Source organism: Pteropus vampyrus, unplaced genomic scaffold (assembly GCF_000151845.1).
Source record: "Pteropus vampyrus isolate Shadow unplaced genomic scaffold, Pvam_2.0 Scaffold170, whole genome shotgun sequence".
Taxonomy (NCBI): domain Eukaryota; kingdom Metazoa; phylum Chordata; class Mammalia; order Chiroptera; family Pteropodidae; genus Pteropus; species Pteropus vampyrus.
Window position 1 is genome coordinate 4,078,712 of NW_011888951.1, and position 15,051 is coordinate 4,093,762.

Below are 15,051 nucleotides of genomic sequence, written 5' to 3' on the forward strand. Positions count from 1 at the left end.
CTCTCTCTCTCTCTCTCTCTCTCTCTCTCTCTCTCTCTCTCTCTCTCTCTCTCTCGGGGTAGGGCAGGCTTCAGTAACAAATATTACAATAACTTATTATTGGTGATTATTTATTGACAGTCTTTGCAGCGAGTGAAAACTTCCTGAAGAGGTGATGCCTGAAGAATAACATTTTGCTAGGTGAAGACAGAGAAAGGCACTGCACTTCCTTCTCACACTCCCATATGAAAAGGCTACCTCGCCAACTGCAGGCTCAGAAGCTTTGGTGAGAAAGGCACTATTGCTAAGTGCCTTTGCTCAAGTCTTAACTAAAGAGAAAAGGAGCTCAGTCTCCTGTTCCACGCTGTCAGACCCATGCTTCTATCTTCAAAGATTACATGGAAAACCAGAACCAGAGTATGTGACACTCCATTAGTGAATGACATAATCAGTTTCTAAAACTAACCTCACCTACACACTCTCCATCCTACCAGCATTTTCTACTCCTGAAATAATCAGGGGTAGTCAGGAAAAAGGCAATGGTTCCTGCTCTAGAAGAACTAATAAAATTTATTTTCTATTTGAAAGTATTGCTCTTCATAACTAATCTAAAAATACAAAATAATATAATTAAATCTATATTTCTAGCTAATTCACTGCCCCCAAATTAGCTTTACCTGTTGAGTTCTTATATGATGACTAAGAAATATAAATGGTATTAATTGGGTAGATATAGTACTATTTTCTCCTAAAAATATTCCTCAAATCCACGTTCTTTTTCATGCTGAAATTACCTTTCTATGCTCAAGGTAGAAGTTGACTTTAAAAGGGAGAAATCAAGCACTAGTAGAGAAATTAGCATTTTTGACATAATGCAACAGTAATTTAAAAATATCCTTTTGCTCTGAATTTAAGTCAAAACGTTTTTTTTAAAACTACATTACTGATTTAATAAGAGGCAAAGTTATACAAATCAAGCAGCTTATATACATGAGCATTATTTTCTACAGATCTAGTTGTTTTCTTAAGTTCAATGTCTAAAAGAAATAAGAACACTGATTTTCTTACCTTTTCCCCCTTACACACGTGATAAGGAACAGACTTCTCTGTGCTTACTCATGATGCTTGCTGCACCATCAGCCAGTCCTGCTGATTCAGTATGCTCTGTTGGATCCTAAAGAAAAAGCACATTGCTCATTACATCTGCTAAAGCAATAAGCCCTAATTTTCTGCATATAAAACGTATCATAGCCAGACAAATAAAAGCTATGGTGCTTAAACAATAAATTACAATTACATCTTTACATTCAAAGATGTGGCCAGCATGGAATGCAGCAGCAGGCACATTTTATTTTCTAAGAAGGCTAATTAAATCAATGTTTCAATGAACATTTAAGAATTTCTGCACACTTATTTTCAATGGATCATACAAAGTAAAACATCAAGGCAAGCACTTTATATCCAATGTCTTTAACTATGTTAATTCATAAAAATACCACTGATTTTATATGACAATAGGCCTTCCAAGAATCTAGAGCTACCAAAACTGCTGCTTAACAGGAAAAGTTGTTAGTGTGATTTTTTTCTCTATCGATACAGAATTCCTAAAATGGTATTAAAAAGATTCCTGCTAAAATTTTTATCGCCAAACACTGCTTTTCCCCCAAGCGGAGTCTCTTATGATTCTTGTTTTCTTCCACTGCTTAGAAGCAACGACTCTATTAACCCAATTTTATCTTTTACTATCAGGGGTATGCAAAAGACAAAGCTTTCTCAAATGTTATTTCCTCCTTCTATATATATATGACAATATCCATGAAGTTACAGTAGTCCAACGAATGCCTCTATAACTGCTCAGAGATAATTCGAAATTCTTTAAGAGTCTAATTTAGCCTTCAACAAGATTAGTAATAGAAACTAACCAGAATAAAACTAAGAATCTCATATTATCTGTATAAAATATCTAACATATAGTCATAGAATTTTCGGAATGAGAAAGTATGTTAGAGATGATCTAATGAACATCACTTAATTTTAAAGATAAACTGAAGTACTAAAAGAAATTTGCTGACATTTTACAAACATAATATCATTATCTGATATTAAAATTATGTGCTTATTAAAAAATAAGAGAGTAAGAAAAAGGCCTAAAATTCTAGAAACCAATAAAAAATATAAAATGAAAATCACTGGTGAAAGGTTTTCCCATCTTGAGAACTTGAAAAAAATATGCACATGCTATATACTCTAAATGAAAAGACCTCTTGATACTAAGAAATAGACTTGCATCTATCAAAAAGAACTAAATCGTATCAGAAGTAGGAAAGGGCTGTGTGGGGTAGAAAAACCAAAGTCAAAATGAAAATGAGGCAAAAGTGAGGTCCTCTCCTTTAATACCTAGCTAATTAAAGATTTTTTAAAAACAAATAAAATTAACTTTATAGATTCAAAGTCAAATCCTGTACATGTATGTATATTTTAATGTATGATGCAAGTCCCATAACATCGTGTAACTGTCCCAAATATCATAAGTTTTTCTTCTGTTATCATATCCCTCTGACTTTCCAGCCTAAGCTGGAAAAGCCTCAAGCCTGGTTCAGTCCAACTGTCTACCTATAGTCACACATTCCCCTACGCAGCTTAAATGTGACTGGGTGAAAATCACACAGATGGCAAACTGGTCTCAACTTTACATCTATGACTTCACACTACATTTTCCTTAATCATTCTACTTTCAACTCTGTACATGCCTAGAATATCTATCTATCTGTATATGCCTAGAATGTCTATCTCCTCCACTGGACTGTGAATTCATCGAGAACAAGGGCTCTGTCTTCATTCTCTGTAACTCAGAGTGTACCTCATAGTGCTCAACAGATATGTCATGAAGAAATAAGTTGTATAAAATTAATGAAGTCCATATTTAAGTAATCAATCTCATGGTGATGATTTCTTTCTCCCTAAGAAGTATTTGTGAATGTATATTATAGGTGAGAGGAACAGTAAGCAAATACAAGAGAGAAATAAAAAAGAGAAATTCTCTAGCGGGAGAGAAAAAAGTGAAAAGAATTTAAATAGGAACGTTCATCATTATTATATAAACACAGATCCTTTGACATAATAACTAACTTCTAGAGATTTATCTTAAAGAAATAACTGGATAAACAGAAAAGGTACAGAATAAGTTAACTCTTAGACTGATGTTTAAAATAGTAAACTACTAGGGAAAATCTACATGTCACATGAGAGGAGCAATTTATAAAATGGTACAAATGGTTAAGACTCTATATTTGGGGAAAAACTTAAAAGTTTTTAAAAATATCCACCAAAATATAATAGAGAATCTCTCAATTAGTGTATGAGAGATTTACATTGTTTTCAAGCCTCTATAGTCCTAATTTTTCTTAGGATGAATGTATGTTACTTATTAATAAAAGGAAAAATACATAAATTTAAGATATATGAATTTCAATTAATAAAAACCCAAGCTACTTAAATTTTTACTTTCAAGTATGAAAACTGATAAAAGAAGGAAATAAGAAAGACGAAGATTTAAAAAAATTATCTCCCTAGGATATATGATTAAATTTTAACTATACTATGGGGGAAAAGAAAGAAGAATCATCTAAAATTAAGATACCAAGATTTTATTTTTTAAATAAATATAAGGAAAATGACATTAACAAAGATGTTTAAGATATAAGATCAATTTACAGGAATCTCTGATGTGGACATGTTTATAACATAAGAGATTTGTGAAGGTAATAATTTCCAAAATCCTGGCCAAAAAAAAAAGACAAAATGAGGGGGCTAAACTAGACAAAAATCTCAGTTAAATATTGTTTTCTATCTTGGCTCTGGTTAATTCTGTTCATCACAGAATAAAATTAGTATCTGTTTAGTAATCAAACTTAACATTTTCACCAGGAAGTTTGGCAAGAAATTAAACTCAATATGTACAAAATTGCATTCAATATTCCAAAGCCCTCTTTCTTGGTTCCCTATCCTAGTCTGGGAAGGGTCTCAAGGTAGATGTGGCAGATTATATTTCCAAAGATGGCTGCTACAACAACTCCCATCCCACATGATTTTCTTACAAGAGTGGTGAAATCTATATCCCCTTACTCTAAACCTGGGCAGATTTTCATGACTACCCAACTAAAAGAGCAAAACAGGAAGGACACTAATGGTAACTTCCAGGGCTAGGTCACAAAAGCTAATACAGTTTCTGCCTGGTCCTTTTGAGATACTCACTCTTGGAATCTAGTTATCATGACAGAGAGACTACATTGAAAGGCCACTATGTAGGTGACCTGGCCCATGAACCTCACATATGTGAATGAGCAAACCTCAAGATGACTATTGCCTCAGCCACTGTCTGGCTACAACTGCATGAAGACCCTAAGAGACAACCACCTAGCTAAGTCCAGTTATTTCCCAGAACCACAAGAGATAATAAAGTTGCTGTTTGAAAACACTATGTTTTGGTGTAGTTTATTATATAGCAATAGATATATGTAACAGTTTAGTAAGTCGTTACTCTTCAACCCAATCTTATATAAACAGTCTAAAGAAAAGGATTAGAACCATAAGAGAGACAGGGGTAAAAAAAGACACACTGATCGCAGCCTCTCCTTTACTGAGCAATTTAATGCTAACTCCAAATTTGCAAATCCTATTCAATAAAACAGACTTTGGACTTCTTACAGTTTAGGAAATATCTCATTATTCAAGAAGCTAAAGTGGGGGCGGGGGGGGGCAGGCAGGGGGAGGTTGTCCTTACCTTCTACTATAGTTTATCAAAGTTTTTCCCTAAACATACAGTACTCTACTACTAAGAAGAGTTCTAGTAAAGTTCTGATAAATGTATTGTTTCCCATTACATTAACTTTCCAGTACCATTTTAGTACTCCTTATAGATTAGCATCCCAGGAACTCATTTAGCTAGCCAGCTCCTAAATGAGTCTATGCATCATTATCCATTTGGCTCACTAACCTCAAAACTTGAGTGCCCTTCTAGATACTACCTCTCCTTCTCCCCACCTCTACATTCAATCTAACACCAAATCTCATCAATCTTCCCTTTTAAATCTCTCAAATCCATTCACTTCTTTCTATTCCCACTGCCATATACCACACTACCATCTTTCTGTTGCCCAGATTTTTGCAAGAATCCTAACTAGTCTTCCTGTCCCATACCCGTTTTTTATCCATCTAGCCTATTCTCTATACAAATACAAAACACAAGTCTGATTATATTATTTTTGTACTTAATACCATTCAATAGTATCCTATGGCCCTCAGAATAAAGTCCACACCTCTATAACATAGTGCTGGTTTCTGTTACCTCTCTAGTATGACACCTTCCATTCTCAAATTTTTGCTCTATTCACTGGTCATCCTGATCAACTGAACTTTTGATTCTCAATCTTGCCCTTCTCCATTCCTCAAAACAGGCATTTATACTGACACATGGATGAACTTTGAAAACATTATGCTAAGTGAAAGAAGCCAGTGAAAAAGACCACATATTTTATGGTTCTATATATACAAATTGTCCAGATAGGCAAATCCTGAGAGACAGAAAGTAGGTTCGTGGTTGCCAGGGCCTAGGGAGAGGAGGAAACAGGGAGTGGCTGTTAACAGGCATGGGGGATAGGGGTGGGGACGGGGGAAGTGGGGATCGGGTTTTTTTGGGAGTGAAAATGTTCTGGAATTAGACATTGGTGATGGTTGCACAACCCTATTAATAGACTGAAAACAACTGAACATATACTTTAAAAGAGTGAAATTTTATGTTATGTAAATTATATCTCAATAAAACTTGTTATAAAAAAACAAAACAAACCAGGTGTTCACTCATTATTATTAAGGCCTGAAATACTCTGCCTCTGACACTGTTACCTGACTAATTCTTACTTATCCTCTTTATCTTACCCTACACAACACATCTTCAGTGAAGCCCTTCTGATCTAGGTCTGGGATAGGTGGCCCTTCTTTCTTACATATATTTTGCTTCCTCTATTACAGCAGTTATCAACTGAATTATGAACTTTTTTTTAACTACTTGTCTCCCCCTTACAGGCTATTGAGGTTTTTCCGTATAGGGATGCTTCTGTCTTATTTATCATTACATCTCTAGTATATGGCATAATGTTTGGCACAGAATAAATGCTCATAACCACTTGTGACACACAGTAAAATAACTAAAGAACTTACTTGCAAAGTACTTCTACCTAGGAAATTGTTCCATACAAGAGTTGTGCTGAGACTGTTAAGGCTCTAATGTACTTACTATTTTAAAGTTTATTAATACCAATATAAAATCATTAATTTGCATACTGAAGAACTGTTCAAACTTAAACCATGTTTTATCAAGGCTTTTTATCCATAATCACAACTCTTCAGACAGCTCGTATGAGTCTGATTACTTACCTTTAAAGAAAAAGTGTGATTCAAGGGTATCTATGAATGCAACAATGGAATATCCAGCAAAACTGGTATTTATGCTTGAATTCTAAATCAAGCATTACTAACATGTAATAGATCTGTCTGTCTGACATTTAATCCAAATGAACACCTTTATGAGTAGTCATTGGAGCTTGGTGAAAGAACACTGGAGGAAGACTGGCAATCCAGGTTTAAATTTATGCTTTATCATTTAACAACGCCACTGTTTTCAGAACAATGTGTTTATATAAAGTGCCTTGCTTAGATCTGATATATAAGTGCTCAATAAATGGTATCTATCATTATTCATAGTCAAAAAGTAGTTTGTGTGAAAGAATTAGAAGAGAAAGACAGTGTGATTTGAGCCATAAAATAAACTAGCAAACTAGTTTGTTTACACTTAATAACCCATCAGGGCCACTGGTTTTAAGTGATCGATTCAAATTTGAACAATGAAAAGAAATATAGGAACAAAAAAGTAACCTTGACTGTTTAACTTTCTGAAGAGGCTAAGTATATTTGATCCTAAAATAAAACCTTTTGAATATGAACACTCACTCGCTCACAGTGGCAGAAAAAAGAAATGAGATAATCTTTGAGAAGAGCTTTATTCCTGCAAATAAAGACCAAAGTACATTAAGAGAGCAGGATCTGGGAAGTTGACATTGTTGCTGCCCCACAATTCACACAGGGCTTCAATTTCCAGGATATCAATCTGGTATCTTTCACAAACACTGAATTCTTGGTCAAGAGCTAGCAGAACCAGGTAGTTGTTTCATCTATTAAACACTAATCGAAAAGCACAGTAGTTTAACAAATGTTAGGAAACATGATAACAACTGTATCAAGTATACATAATGCACTCAAATCTCTAGAACAGCAACTGATTTGAGAGTGGCACAAAAGTACAAGTATAATTCTCATGTTTGGAGTAATAAGATTCAAGACCACATAAGTGAATTTATATGGCACAGGACCAGATACTATTTAGATCTACAACATCCCTAAAGTAGCATATAAACTATTTGTTCATGACTGAACCATTAATTAACTTCATATGTCTAATTTCTAGACAGCAGATATCTAACTGGATTATCTTTGCCAAGAGAATCTAGAGTTGCCTGCCTCTCACCCCATATACACACATAATTTTTATTACAAGACAAAGTGCCATGTTCAGGGGAAACCTAACAACCTAACCAGTTAATTAACCTGCTTTAACATGTAACAAAAATCTTAACAAAAATATCCCAATAGTATGATATAAATTGAGACAAACAACATCAAAATCAGTTTCAATCTACATTGTATATCTAAAATTTCAAAGATCAGACACTAACTCTGACACTATGATTTACAAGTATACATCTATCCCTCGATTTACGAGGATTATCTGTTCCACGTGTCTTTTTTTTATGCAGAAGAAAACCACGTAAAAAAAGAGTCTGCCAATACGAAAAAAATTACTGAAGAAATAGTCTGATATAAAGTCATAAAAATATTTCACTATTTCAAAAATGCTAATGGAAATTCAGAAAAAATAAATAAATTATATTTGCTGTCAGTGTCTATACTGTAATCTAAAGCAATTAGTCTTTTTTAATTGGCACAAAGTCACTATCTTCATTGCTCGAAATATTTGGAAGTACTACTTCAGTTTCATTATTTATGTTTGGGTGATCTTTTCCAACTCCATCTTTTGCTAAGTTTTCATAAATTCTATGATAGTCACTACAACATTTTAAAAAATCTTTTTGAAATTTTAAGGCTTGTTGGATGTTTGGATCAATATCTAGAATTGCAGTTTCCAGTTTTGTGGCCAATTGAAGAGCTTTGTAAATATTTTCTGGAGTGAATGAAACTGGTTCAAGGTCACTGCCGTCCGTATTCATTGGTAGGATGGGTTTCAGATATTAAGTGAATTAATTCATTATCAGTTAATTTATGATCAACCATTAATTCATTAATGTCACCTACATTTAAATTGTCAGAGCCTTCTTCTTGAATTTATTTAATAAATTAATAATGCCAGTTAATCCTTCTTCAGTTGTTGGAACCATATTCCCTGGAACAACCACTTCTGGCCATAATGCTTTCTAGCAAGCATTTATATCACTCAAAGCTAAAGCAATATTCTTGATACAACTTAAAACTGTGTATTTATTCCAGGCTTCTGTAACTATAAGTGATTCATTATCTTTAAGTTTATTAAAAAACATCATTAAAACTCCATTTAATATGATTAATCTTAAAGGTGGAAATAACAACTTGATCTAAAGGTTGGATCAAGGAAGTTGTATTTGGTGGCAAATATTGTATATGACTTTTATATATGGATGTTCTAATTGCGTGGATGACCAAATGCATTACCTAAAAGTATTTTAACAGGAAGACATTTTTCCTTCATATAATTTTCAGCTTCTACAGCAAAACGTTTGTAAAACCAATCCGGAGAAATATCAGTAGTCACCCATGTTGTTTTGTAATCCAATGAATGGGAAGATCATTAATAATTGTGTAAGTATTAGTTCTTTGTACGTTGCTGTTAAGCTATTGTTTTTTATAAAGAGCAGTTGCCAATAATGGAAACGCATAAAATGAGACTGTGTAAACACGGGGGAATATTTACCACATGTAAAAAAAAAAACTCATGTTAAAAAAAAAAGTGTAAATTGAGGAATGGGAGTATAATACACAAGCGATAAATTCATTAGGGGTAGGGTCCTATCATCTGGATCACTGTAGGTAACAGACTGACAGGAAGATATAACTTGAATACCATAGAATGTGTGCACCAATAGCAATAACAAGAGAATATGTAAAGCAGAGTTATGACTCACCACTAATCCAATCACTACAAGTGATGTGTTTCGCATACCAGTACTATTGGAAAACTAGCCAGATTGGTAGGTATACCTTAATAACTGCAGTAAAATTAGATACTAGGTATGCTCCTGTCTTTATAACTTTTTGTGAACATTTAGAGCACTATATTTTACTTTTAACAATGTCAAATTTAAGAAGAGCATAACTAGAAATTATATCAGCCAAAGCTTGGGATGCTGAGTTAGATGAAACAAGTCCATGTGCAAATTACTTGTACTATAAACATTACAATATTATTCAATGACAATTCAAAGAAAATCTCTTAACTGTAGGTGCTCTCCCAGTGCTATCTTTGGCTCCCTTTTCTTCTAAAGTCTTCAACTACCCTCTCCATTTGAATGACTCAGATTTCTCTAATCCTCACCTCTCGCTTAAATTCCAGAATCAAAGCTTCACCTACCTGACAAACCACATCTCCATCTGGATGTTTCACTACACCTCAAATTTCAAAGTGAGTGAACCCTTCACATGTAAGAGGAATATTTTCACAAAAGCTGCCAACTCTCAATGTCTCCCCACTCAGTTCCAAGCATGCCCCCATTCTTTTCTGGCCTCTTTCTCCATCTTGGCCACATTCAATTATAGATCACATTCTCCCTCTTGCTGAAACTCTTCTTCTATGTTTTATGTGACACTAAAAATTATGATTTTCTCCTACTTCTTTGACATCTCCTTCTCACTTTCATCCAACTCCTTCTCTTCTACCTAATCTTAAATGTTAAAATTACTCAAGAGTTCTGTACTGTCCTCTTTTCTTGATTTATATTCTTTTCCAAAGGAACTCTATTTACCATTGCCTCAAACGCCATCTGTTAACAAGTCCCAATTTCCTTTTATCCACTTCAGACCTCTTTTCTGGGTTCTAAACCTATACATACAGTGCCTATTCATTGTCTCTGTGTCTCACAGACATTTCAAACTCATTATGTACACCTACTCTCATACTAATCAACACTGTTTCTTCTCTGTTCCATATATCATCTACCCAACTGCTCATGATATAGTCATTCTCTATCCCTCCTTCTCCATGATGCTGACCATCAACATTCAATTAATTCCTAAAATTGTTGAAAATCCATTTACTCTACCTACAACCACGACTTTGGTCCAAGCCACCATTTTTCCACAACTAGATACTTAAATGATCTTTTCAATGTTCTATTCTTATCTACTTTGCCACATCCTCCCCCAACCCATTTTCCACTCAGCAGTTACAGACATCTTTTAAAAGAGATAATCAGGTGATTATTCTACTTGAAATTCTTCAATTGTTTTCTATTGCACTTAAAATAATACCAAAACTCCTATGACTTTATAAGGTCCTGCATAATTTAACCCCTGCCTAACTCTCCAACTTATTCTTTTGCTACTTTCCTTTCTATTTCTCTCCATCTACACTGACATCTTCTTAGTCCTCAAGAATATCATGTTCTTTCTCACCTCTGGTCCTTTATTCATAATGTCCCCCCTCCTTGGATTGCTGTTTCCCACTCCTCTGACTCTCTGGCTAATACAAACTCACTCAACCCCCAGGTCTCAGATTAAATCTCAAGTTTTCAAGGAAGCCCCCCTTTGACCCATCAAACTAGGTTTCCTGCATAGCTCTTATAACTCCATAATGATTTCTGTCAAACTGTAAAATATCAGCTGTATGATATTAGCACTCAAATTAAGGTGGTAGAACACTTACACTTGTTGGCTGAGAGCTTCTGCAACATGATATGTTAAGGTTCACTGGCAATAATGTACAGTACAATCTGACAAGTTAGAACTCAATGAGAGTGTAGGAGTACATCCAGAATAAGGACAAATGTAAGAATATACTGAAATAGATTGTTTCATATAGCCTTTAATGTCACTGTATTTAACAAAAACTTCTATAAAATAGTTAATAAATCAACACTCTTTTGTGAGGGAGGAGGGGGGAATAATATCATTTATTGTCCATTTACTATGCACCAGTCACTGTTCCAAGTGCTTTTCAGGTATTGAACTCTTAATCCTCTTAACAACCTTAAATAGTTAAGTATAGAATTAAGCCCTCCAGAATGTGCATATACCACAAAGAACATAGATTTTGTCTTAATTTTCCTTGTTGTATCACTGGCATATAGAGTAGTACCTGGAATACAGGAAACACTCAAATATTTGTTGAATGAATAATGAGAAAATGAAGGCAAAAAGAAGTTAACTTGCACAAAGTAACTCACAATAGCAGAGCCAGTATTTGAACCCAGGGAATCTGGTTTTGTGTCCCAGACTCTAACCACTGGTTATGTATATATTTGAGAACAACAATCCTCTTTCACTGTTTTGCTAGTAAAAGAAAAAAAGAGGAAAAGTCTAGTTTAATAACATATAAATACTAGACTATAGTCTGTCCGAAATTATTAATGTTCCCACTACAAATAATAGTACGCAGAGCAGGGAAGAGATATAGATCAACAGGGTACTATAATAGATTTTTTTAAATTGAAGTAGAGTTGATATACAACAGTATATCAGTTTCAGGTGTATAATATAATGATGCAAAATGATCACCACCGTAAGTCTATAACCATCTATCACCATACAAAGTAGGATGGAGTTTTAAAATATATACATGTCTACTGTTACAATATATTCCTACACACATTATTTAACATAGCATTATAATCAATCAGCACCAACAGAGCAGTGTGAAATAAGGCATGTATGTACATCTAGATTTGCCAGTCTTTTTAAACAGCTGAATAGCATTCCATTATACGGATGTACTACAATTTAACTCTCATCCTTACCAATAAACATCTTATTTTCATATTTTTATAATTATACACAACATAATGAATCTTTGTACATGTATCTTTACACTTTAATATATAACAAATCACTAAAAGTAGAATTTGAAAGGTAATATATATCTCAAATTTTAATAAATATTGCCAAAATTTCCACCAAACATACTATGCTGATTTATAATATTTCCCCAAAAAGTTGAAGAATTTTTTCTATAAGCTCATAATTACTGAGTAACATCAATCTTTGCCAATTGCACAGGTAGGAAATGGGACCCAATTTTCTTATTTGTATTTTTAATTATGAATAAAGGCTGAATATCTATTTACAACTTTCATATGTTTATTGGCCTTTCAACAAAATACTTATAAATATTCTTTATATATATGTTTAGAATCTTTGTCCCAGTTTGTTCTTTTTTCTACACAGAAATCTTACATTTTTAAGGAGTCAAATTCATCATTCTTCTCTTTTGCATTTCATATCATACTTCTGCATTTCATATCATACTTAGAAAAGCCTTCCTCATTGCAATAATATATTCACCCATGTTTTCTCTGCTATTTTCATGGTATTTTTTTACTTTTCCATCATCTAGAATCACAGCTTTATTTAGTTATATTTAAAAGTTATATGTAGCTACATAACTACAAATATGTTAGTTATTTATAGCACTGGTAAGCATTTACATTTTCCCTTATTTTTCTACAATTATCAAGAATGCAACCATGAATACCCTTGTACATACCTCCTTAGTTTATTTAACATGCGCATTAAAAACTGGAATTACTGAGTCATTAGTGTGTGTCCTTTTTTTTTTGATACTAACAAATTATACTCCAAAATGGTGTGCCTAATACATTTTCATTGTAAAAATTGATTCGACATATATTTAAGTGTTTTCTCTGTGGCAGGCATTGTTCTAGAGGCTGAGCATACAGCACGATGGTAACCAACACAGACAAGGGCACTGCTTTGGTGATTAAGAGTGCTCTAGAGACAGATTTGCCAGAGTTCAAATTTGGGCTCAACCAGTACTAGATGTCTGACCTTGGTCAAGTTCCTTGAGAGCAGTAATAAGAGCACCTACTTCACAGAATTGTGCCTGCCACAGAGAAAGTACTCAAAGTCTTCTTATCATTATTATTTGAACCTACTATTATCAACCTTTATTTTTGCCAATAATATAGTATTTCATTATTGAATCATTTCTCTGATTACTAGTAAGACTGACATATATTTTTACCTTTTGTATTTCCTATTCTGTGATCTTTTCAAATCCTTTGCCCTTTTTTTCCTGTTGGAATATTTGTATTTTTCTTAATGATTGAACAGTCTTTACATACCCTGGGAATTAATCCTTTGACTGTTAAACATGACGCATATATTATTTTCTAGTATGACACTTAAGCTCTGACCCACAGGCTATCAAGTTCATTTGTGAACAAGTCACATAAGAGAATTTCAGGTCCTGCTCTCTCCTTTAAAATTGTTACTAATTGTTTAGACTTAGGGGAAGGAGGTAAAGAAATACTCTCCCTGCAATGCAGAGTATAAGCTAAAGGCTTAGAGGCAGTTTCTGTTATTCACTCTTGTCTCCTAAACACCTGGTATAAGGTCTGATACATAATAGACTCTAGATAAACAAGTATTGTTTGAATGAATGCAAAATCTTCTTACTAAGTTACAAGCTCCTTGTGAGCAAGGATGGTGTCATACTTATATAGGTATCACTCCCACAATGCCTAACAGAAAGAACTTTTACACAGAGGAAGCATTCAAATGTTTTTACTGAGTAGATCGCTATCTCTGTATCTGCATGAAAGTAGCTGAGGTAGTCAATGTAAAACATGCAATCCCTTCCTCATATAAAGATTACTCACTGATTTGTAACTGCAGACAGCTCTGTACAGGGTTGAGTATTGTTTGAGTCCCTTTATCTTAAATTCACCATCTGTCAAATCTTTGTTCAAGGAGGGGATTAAAAAAAAAAAAAATAGGCCCACTGTTACTGTATGTGCCCTGAGCCCATCTAAGTGCTGCCGAGACCATGTCTGTGCAATATCTCTCATGTTGTAGTCTGTCCAAAGCATTTCTTCTCACTGCATTATTTAAGAAAAAGTCCATTTCAACACACTAGACACAGACACAACTGTTTGAGCCTCTTGGTTTTTTTTCTCTTCCCATATGCCCTGCCTGTTAGAGCTCTGCTTTGCTAAATGCTGCTAGACTGATTACTTTCCAAGATATCACTCTTGAGGATCTAGGCTGATAGTTTCATGTGAAACAATAAGACAATGTAGTGTAATGGAAGAAGTACAGGATTCTTGGAGTCAGGTGACCTGGAACTAAGTGCTGGCTCAGCCATTTACTAACCATGTGACCTTAATATCCCTAAGTCTCAGTTTCCCTCAGTTTTCAAATGGAAATAATACCAGTATCTAATCCACCTGAGTCACAAATAAGAATTATAAAATTAGATCACGCAAAAGTATTTATAAAGTATTCTACAGATATATATCGTTACTACATAAAATACAGCTCAAATATTCAGTAAAATGACTCCACCAAACAATTCACTTCATGATAGCAAGGATCAATCTGACAGGGTTATGGCTGCATCTACAAAGTCTGATGTGTTTGTTAAATCAAAGACTAAAAGAATGATAGAAAATGAAAAGAGCATTTACCAGTGACCTTAGTCAAATTAATAAATCTGAGTTTCAATTTGCTCATTTGTAAAGTGAGAGAAATACCACCCATATATCAAAGGATTGTTATGAAGATTAAAAAGAAATAACATCCATAGTTCTCTATTTGCTTCTTCTTCCTAAGCCAGATATGATTTAGGGCTTGGTTTTATGAAAGGTAGATACTGTTAATAGTTTAATAATAATGGGTACTGATTTAAATTCTTCCAGAAACAGTCAAGGAACATTACTATCATCTGCCCTTTAA

The 15,051-nt window shown here is 33.9% G+C and overlaps 1 protein-coding gene across 6 annotated transcripts in view; it reads right to left on the reverse strand.

Annotated features, from left to right (window-relative positions):
- The window catches only part of ZFYVE9 (zinc finger FYVE-type containing 9), a 124,820-nt gene that overhangs the window by 93,376 nt on the left and 16,393 nt on the right, over nucleotides 1-15,051 (reverse strand). For all 6 annotated transcript variants that reach the window (XR_896492.2, XM_011370490.2, XM_023536779.1 and 3 more), the window contains exon 2: nucleotides 1,048-1,153. The gene's annotated coding sequence lies outside the window, so the exon portion shown is untranslated. The remainder of the gene's footprint in view (nucleotides 1-1,047; nucleotides 1,154-15,051) is intronic.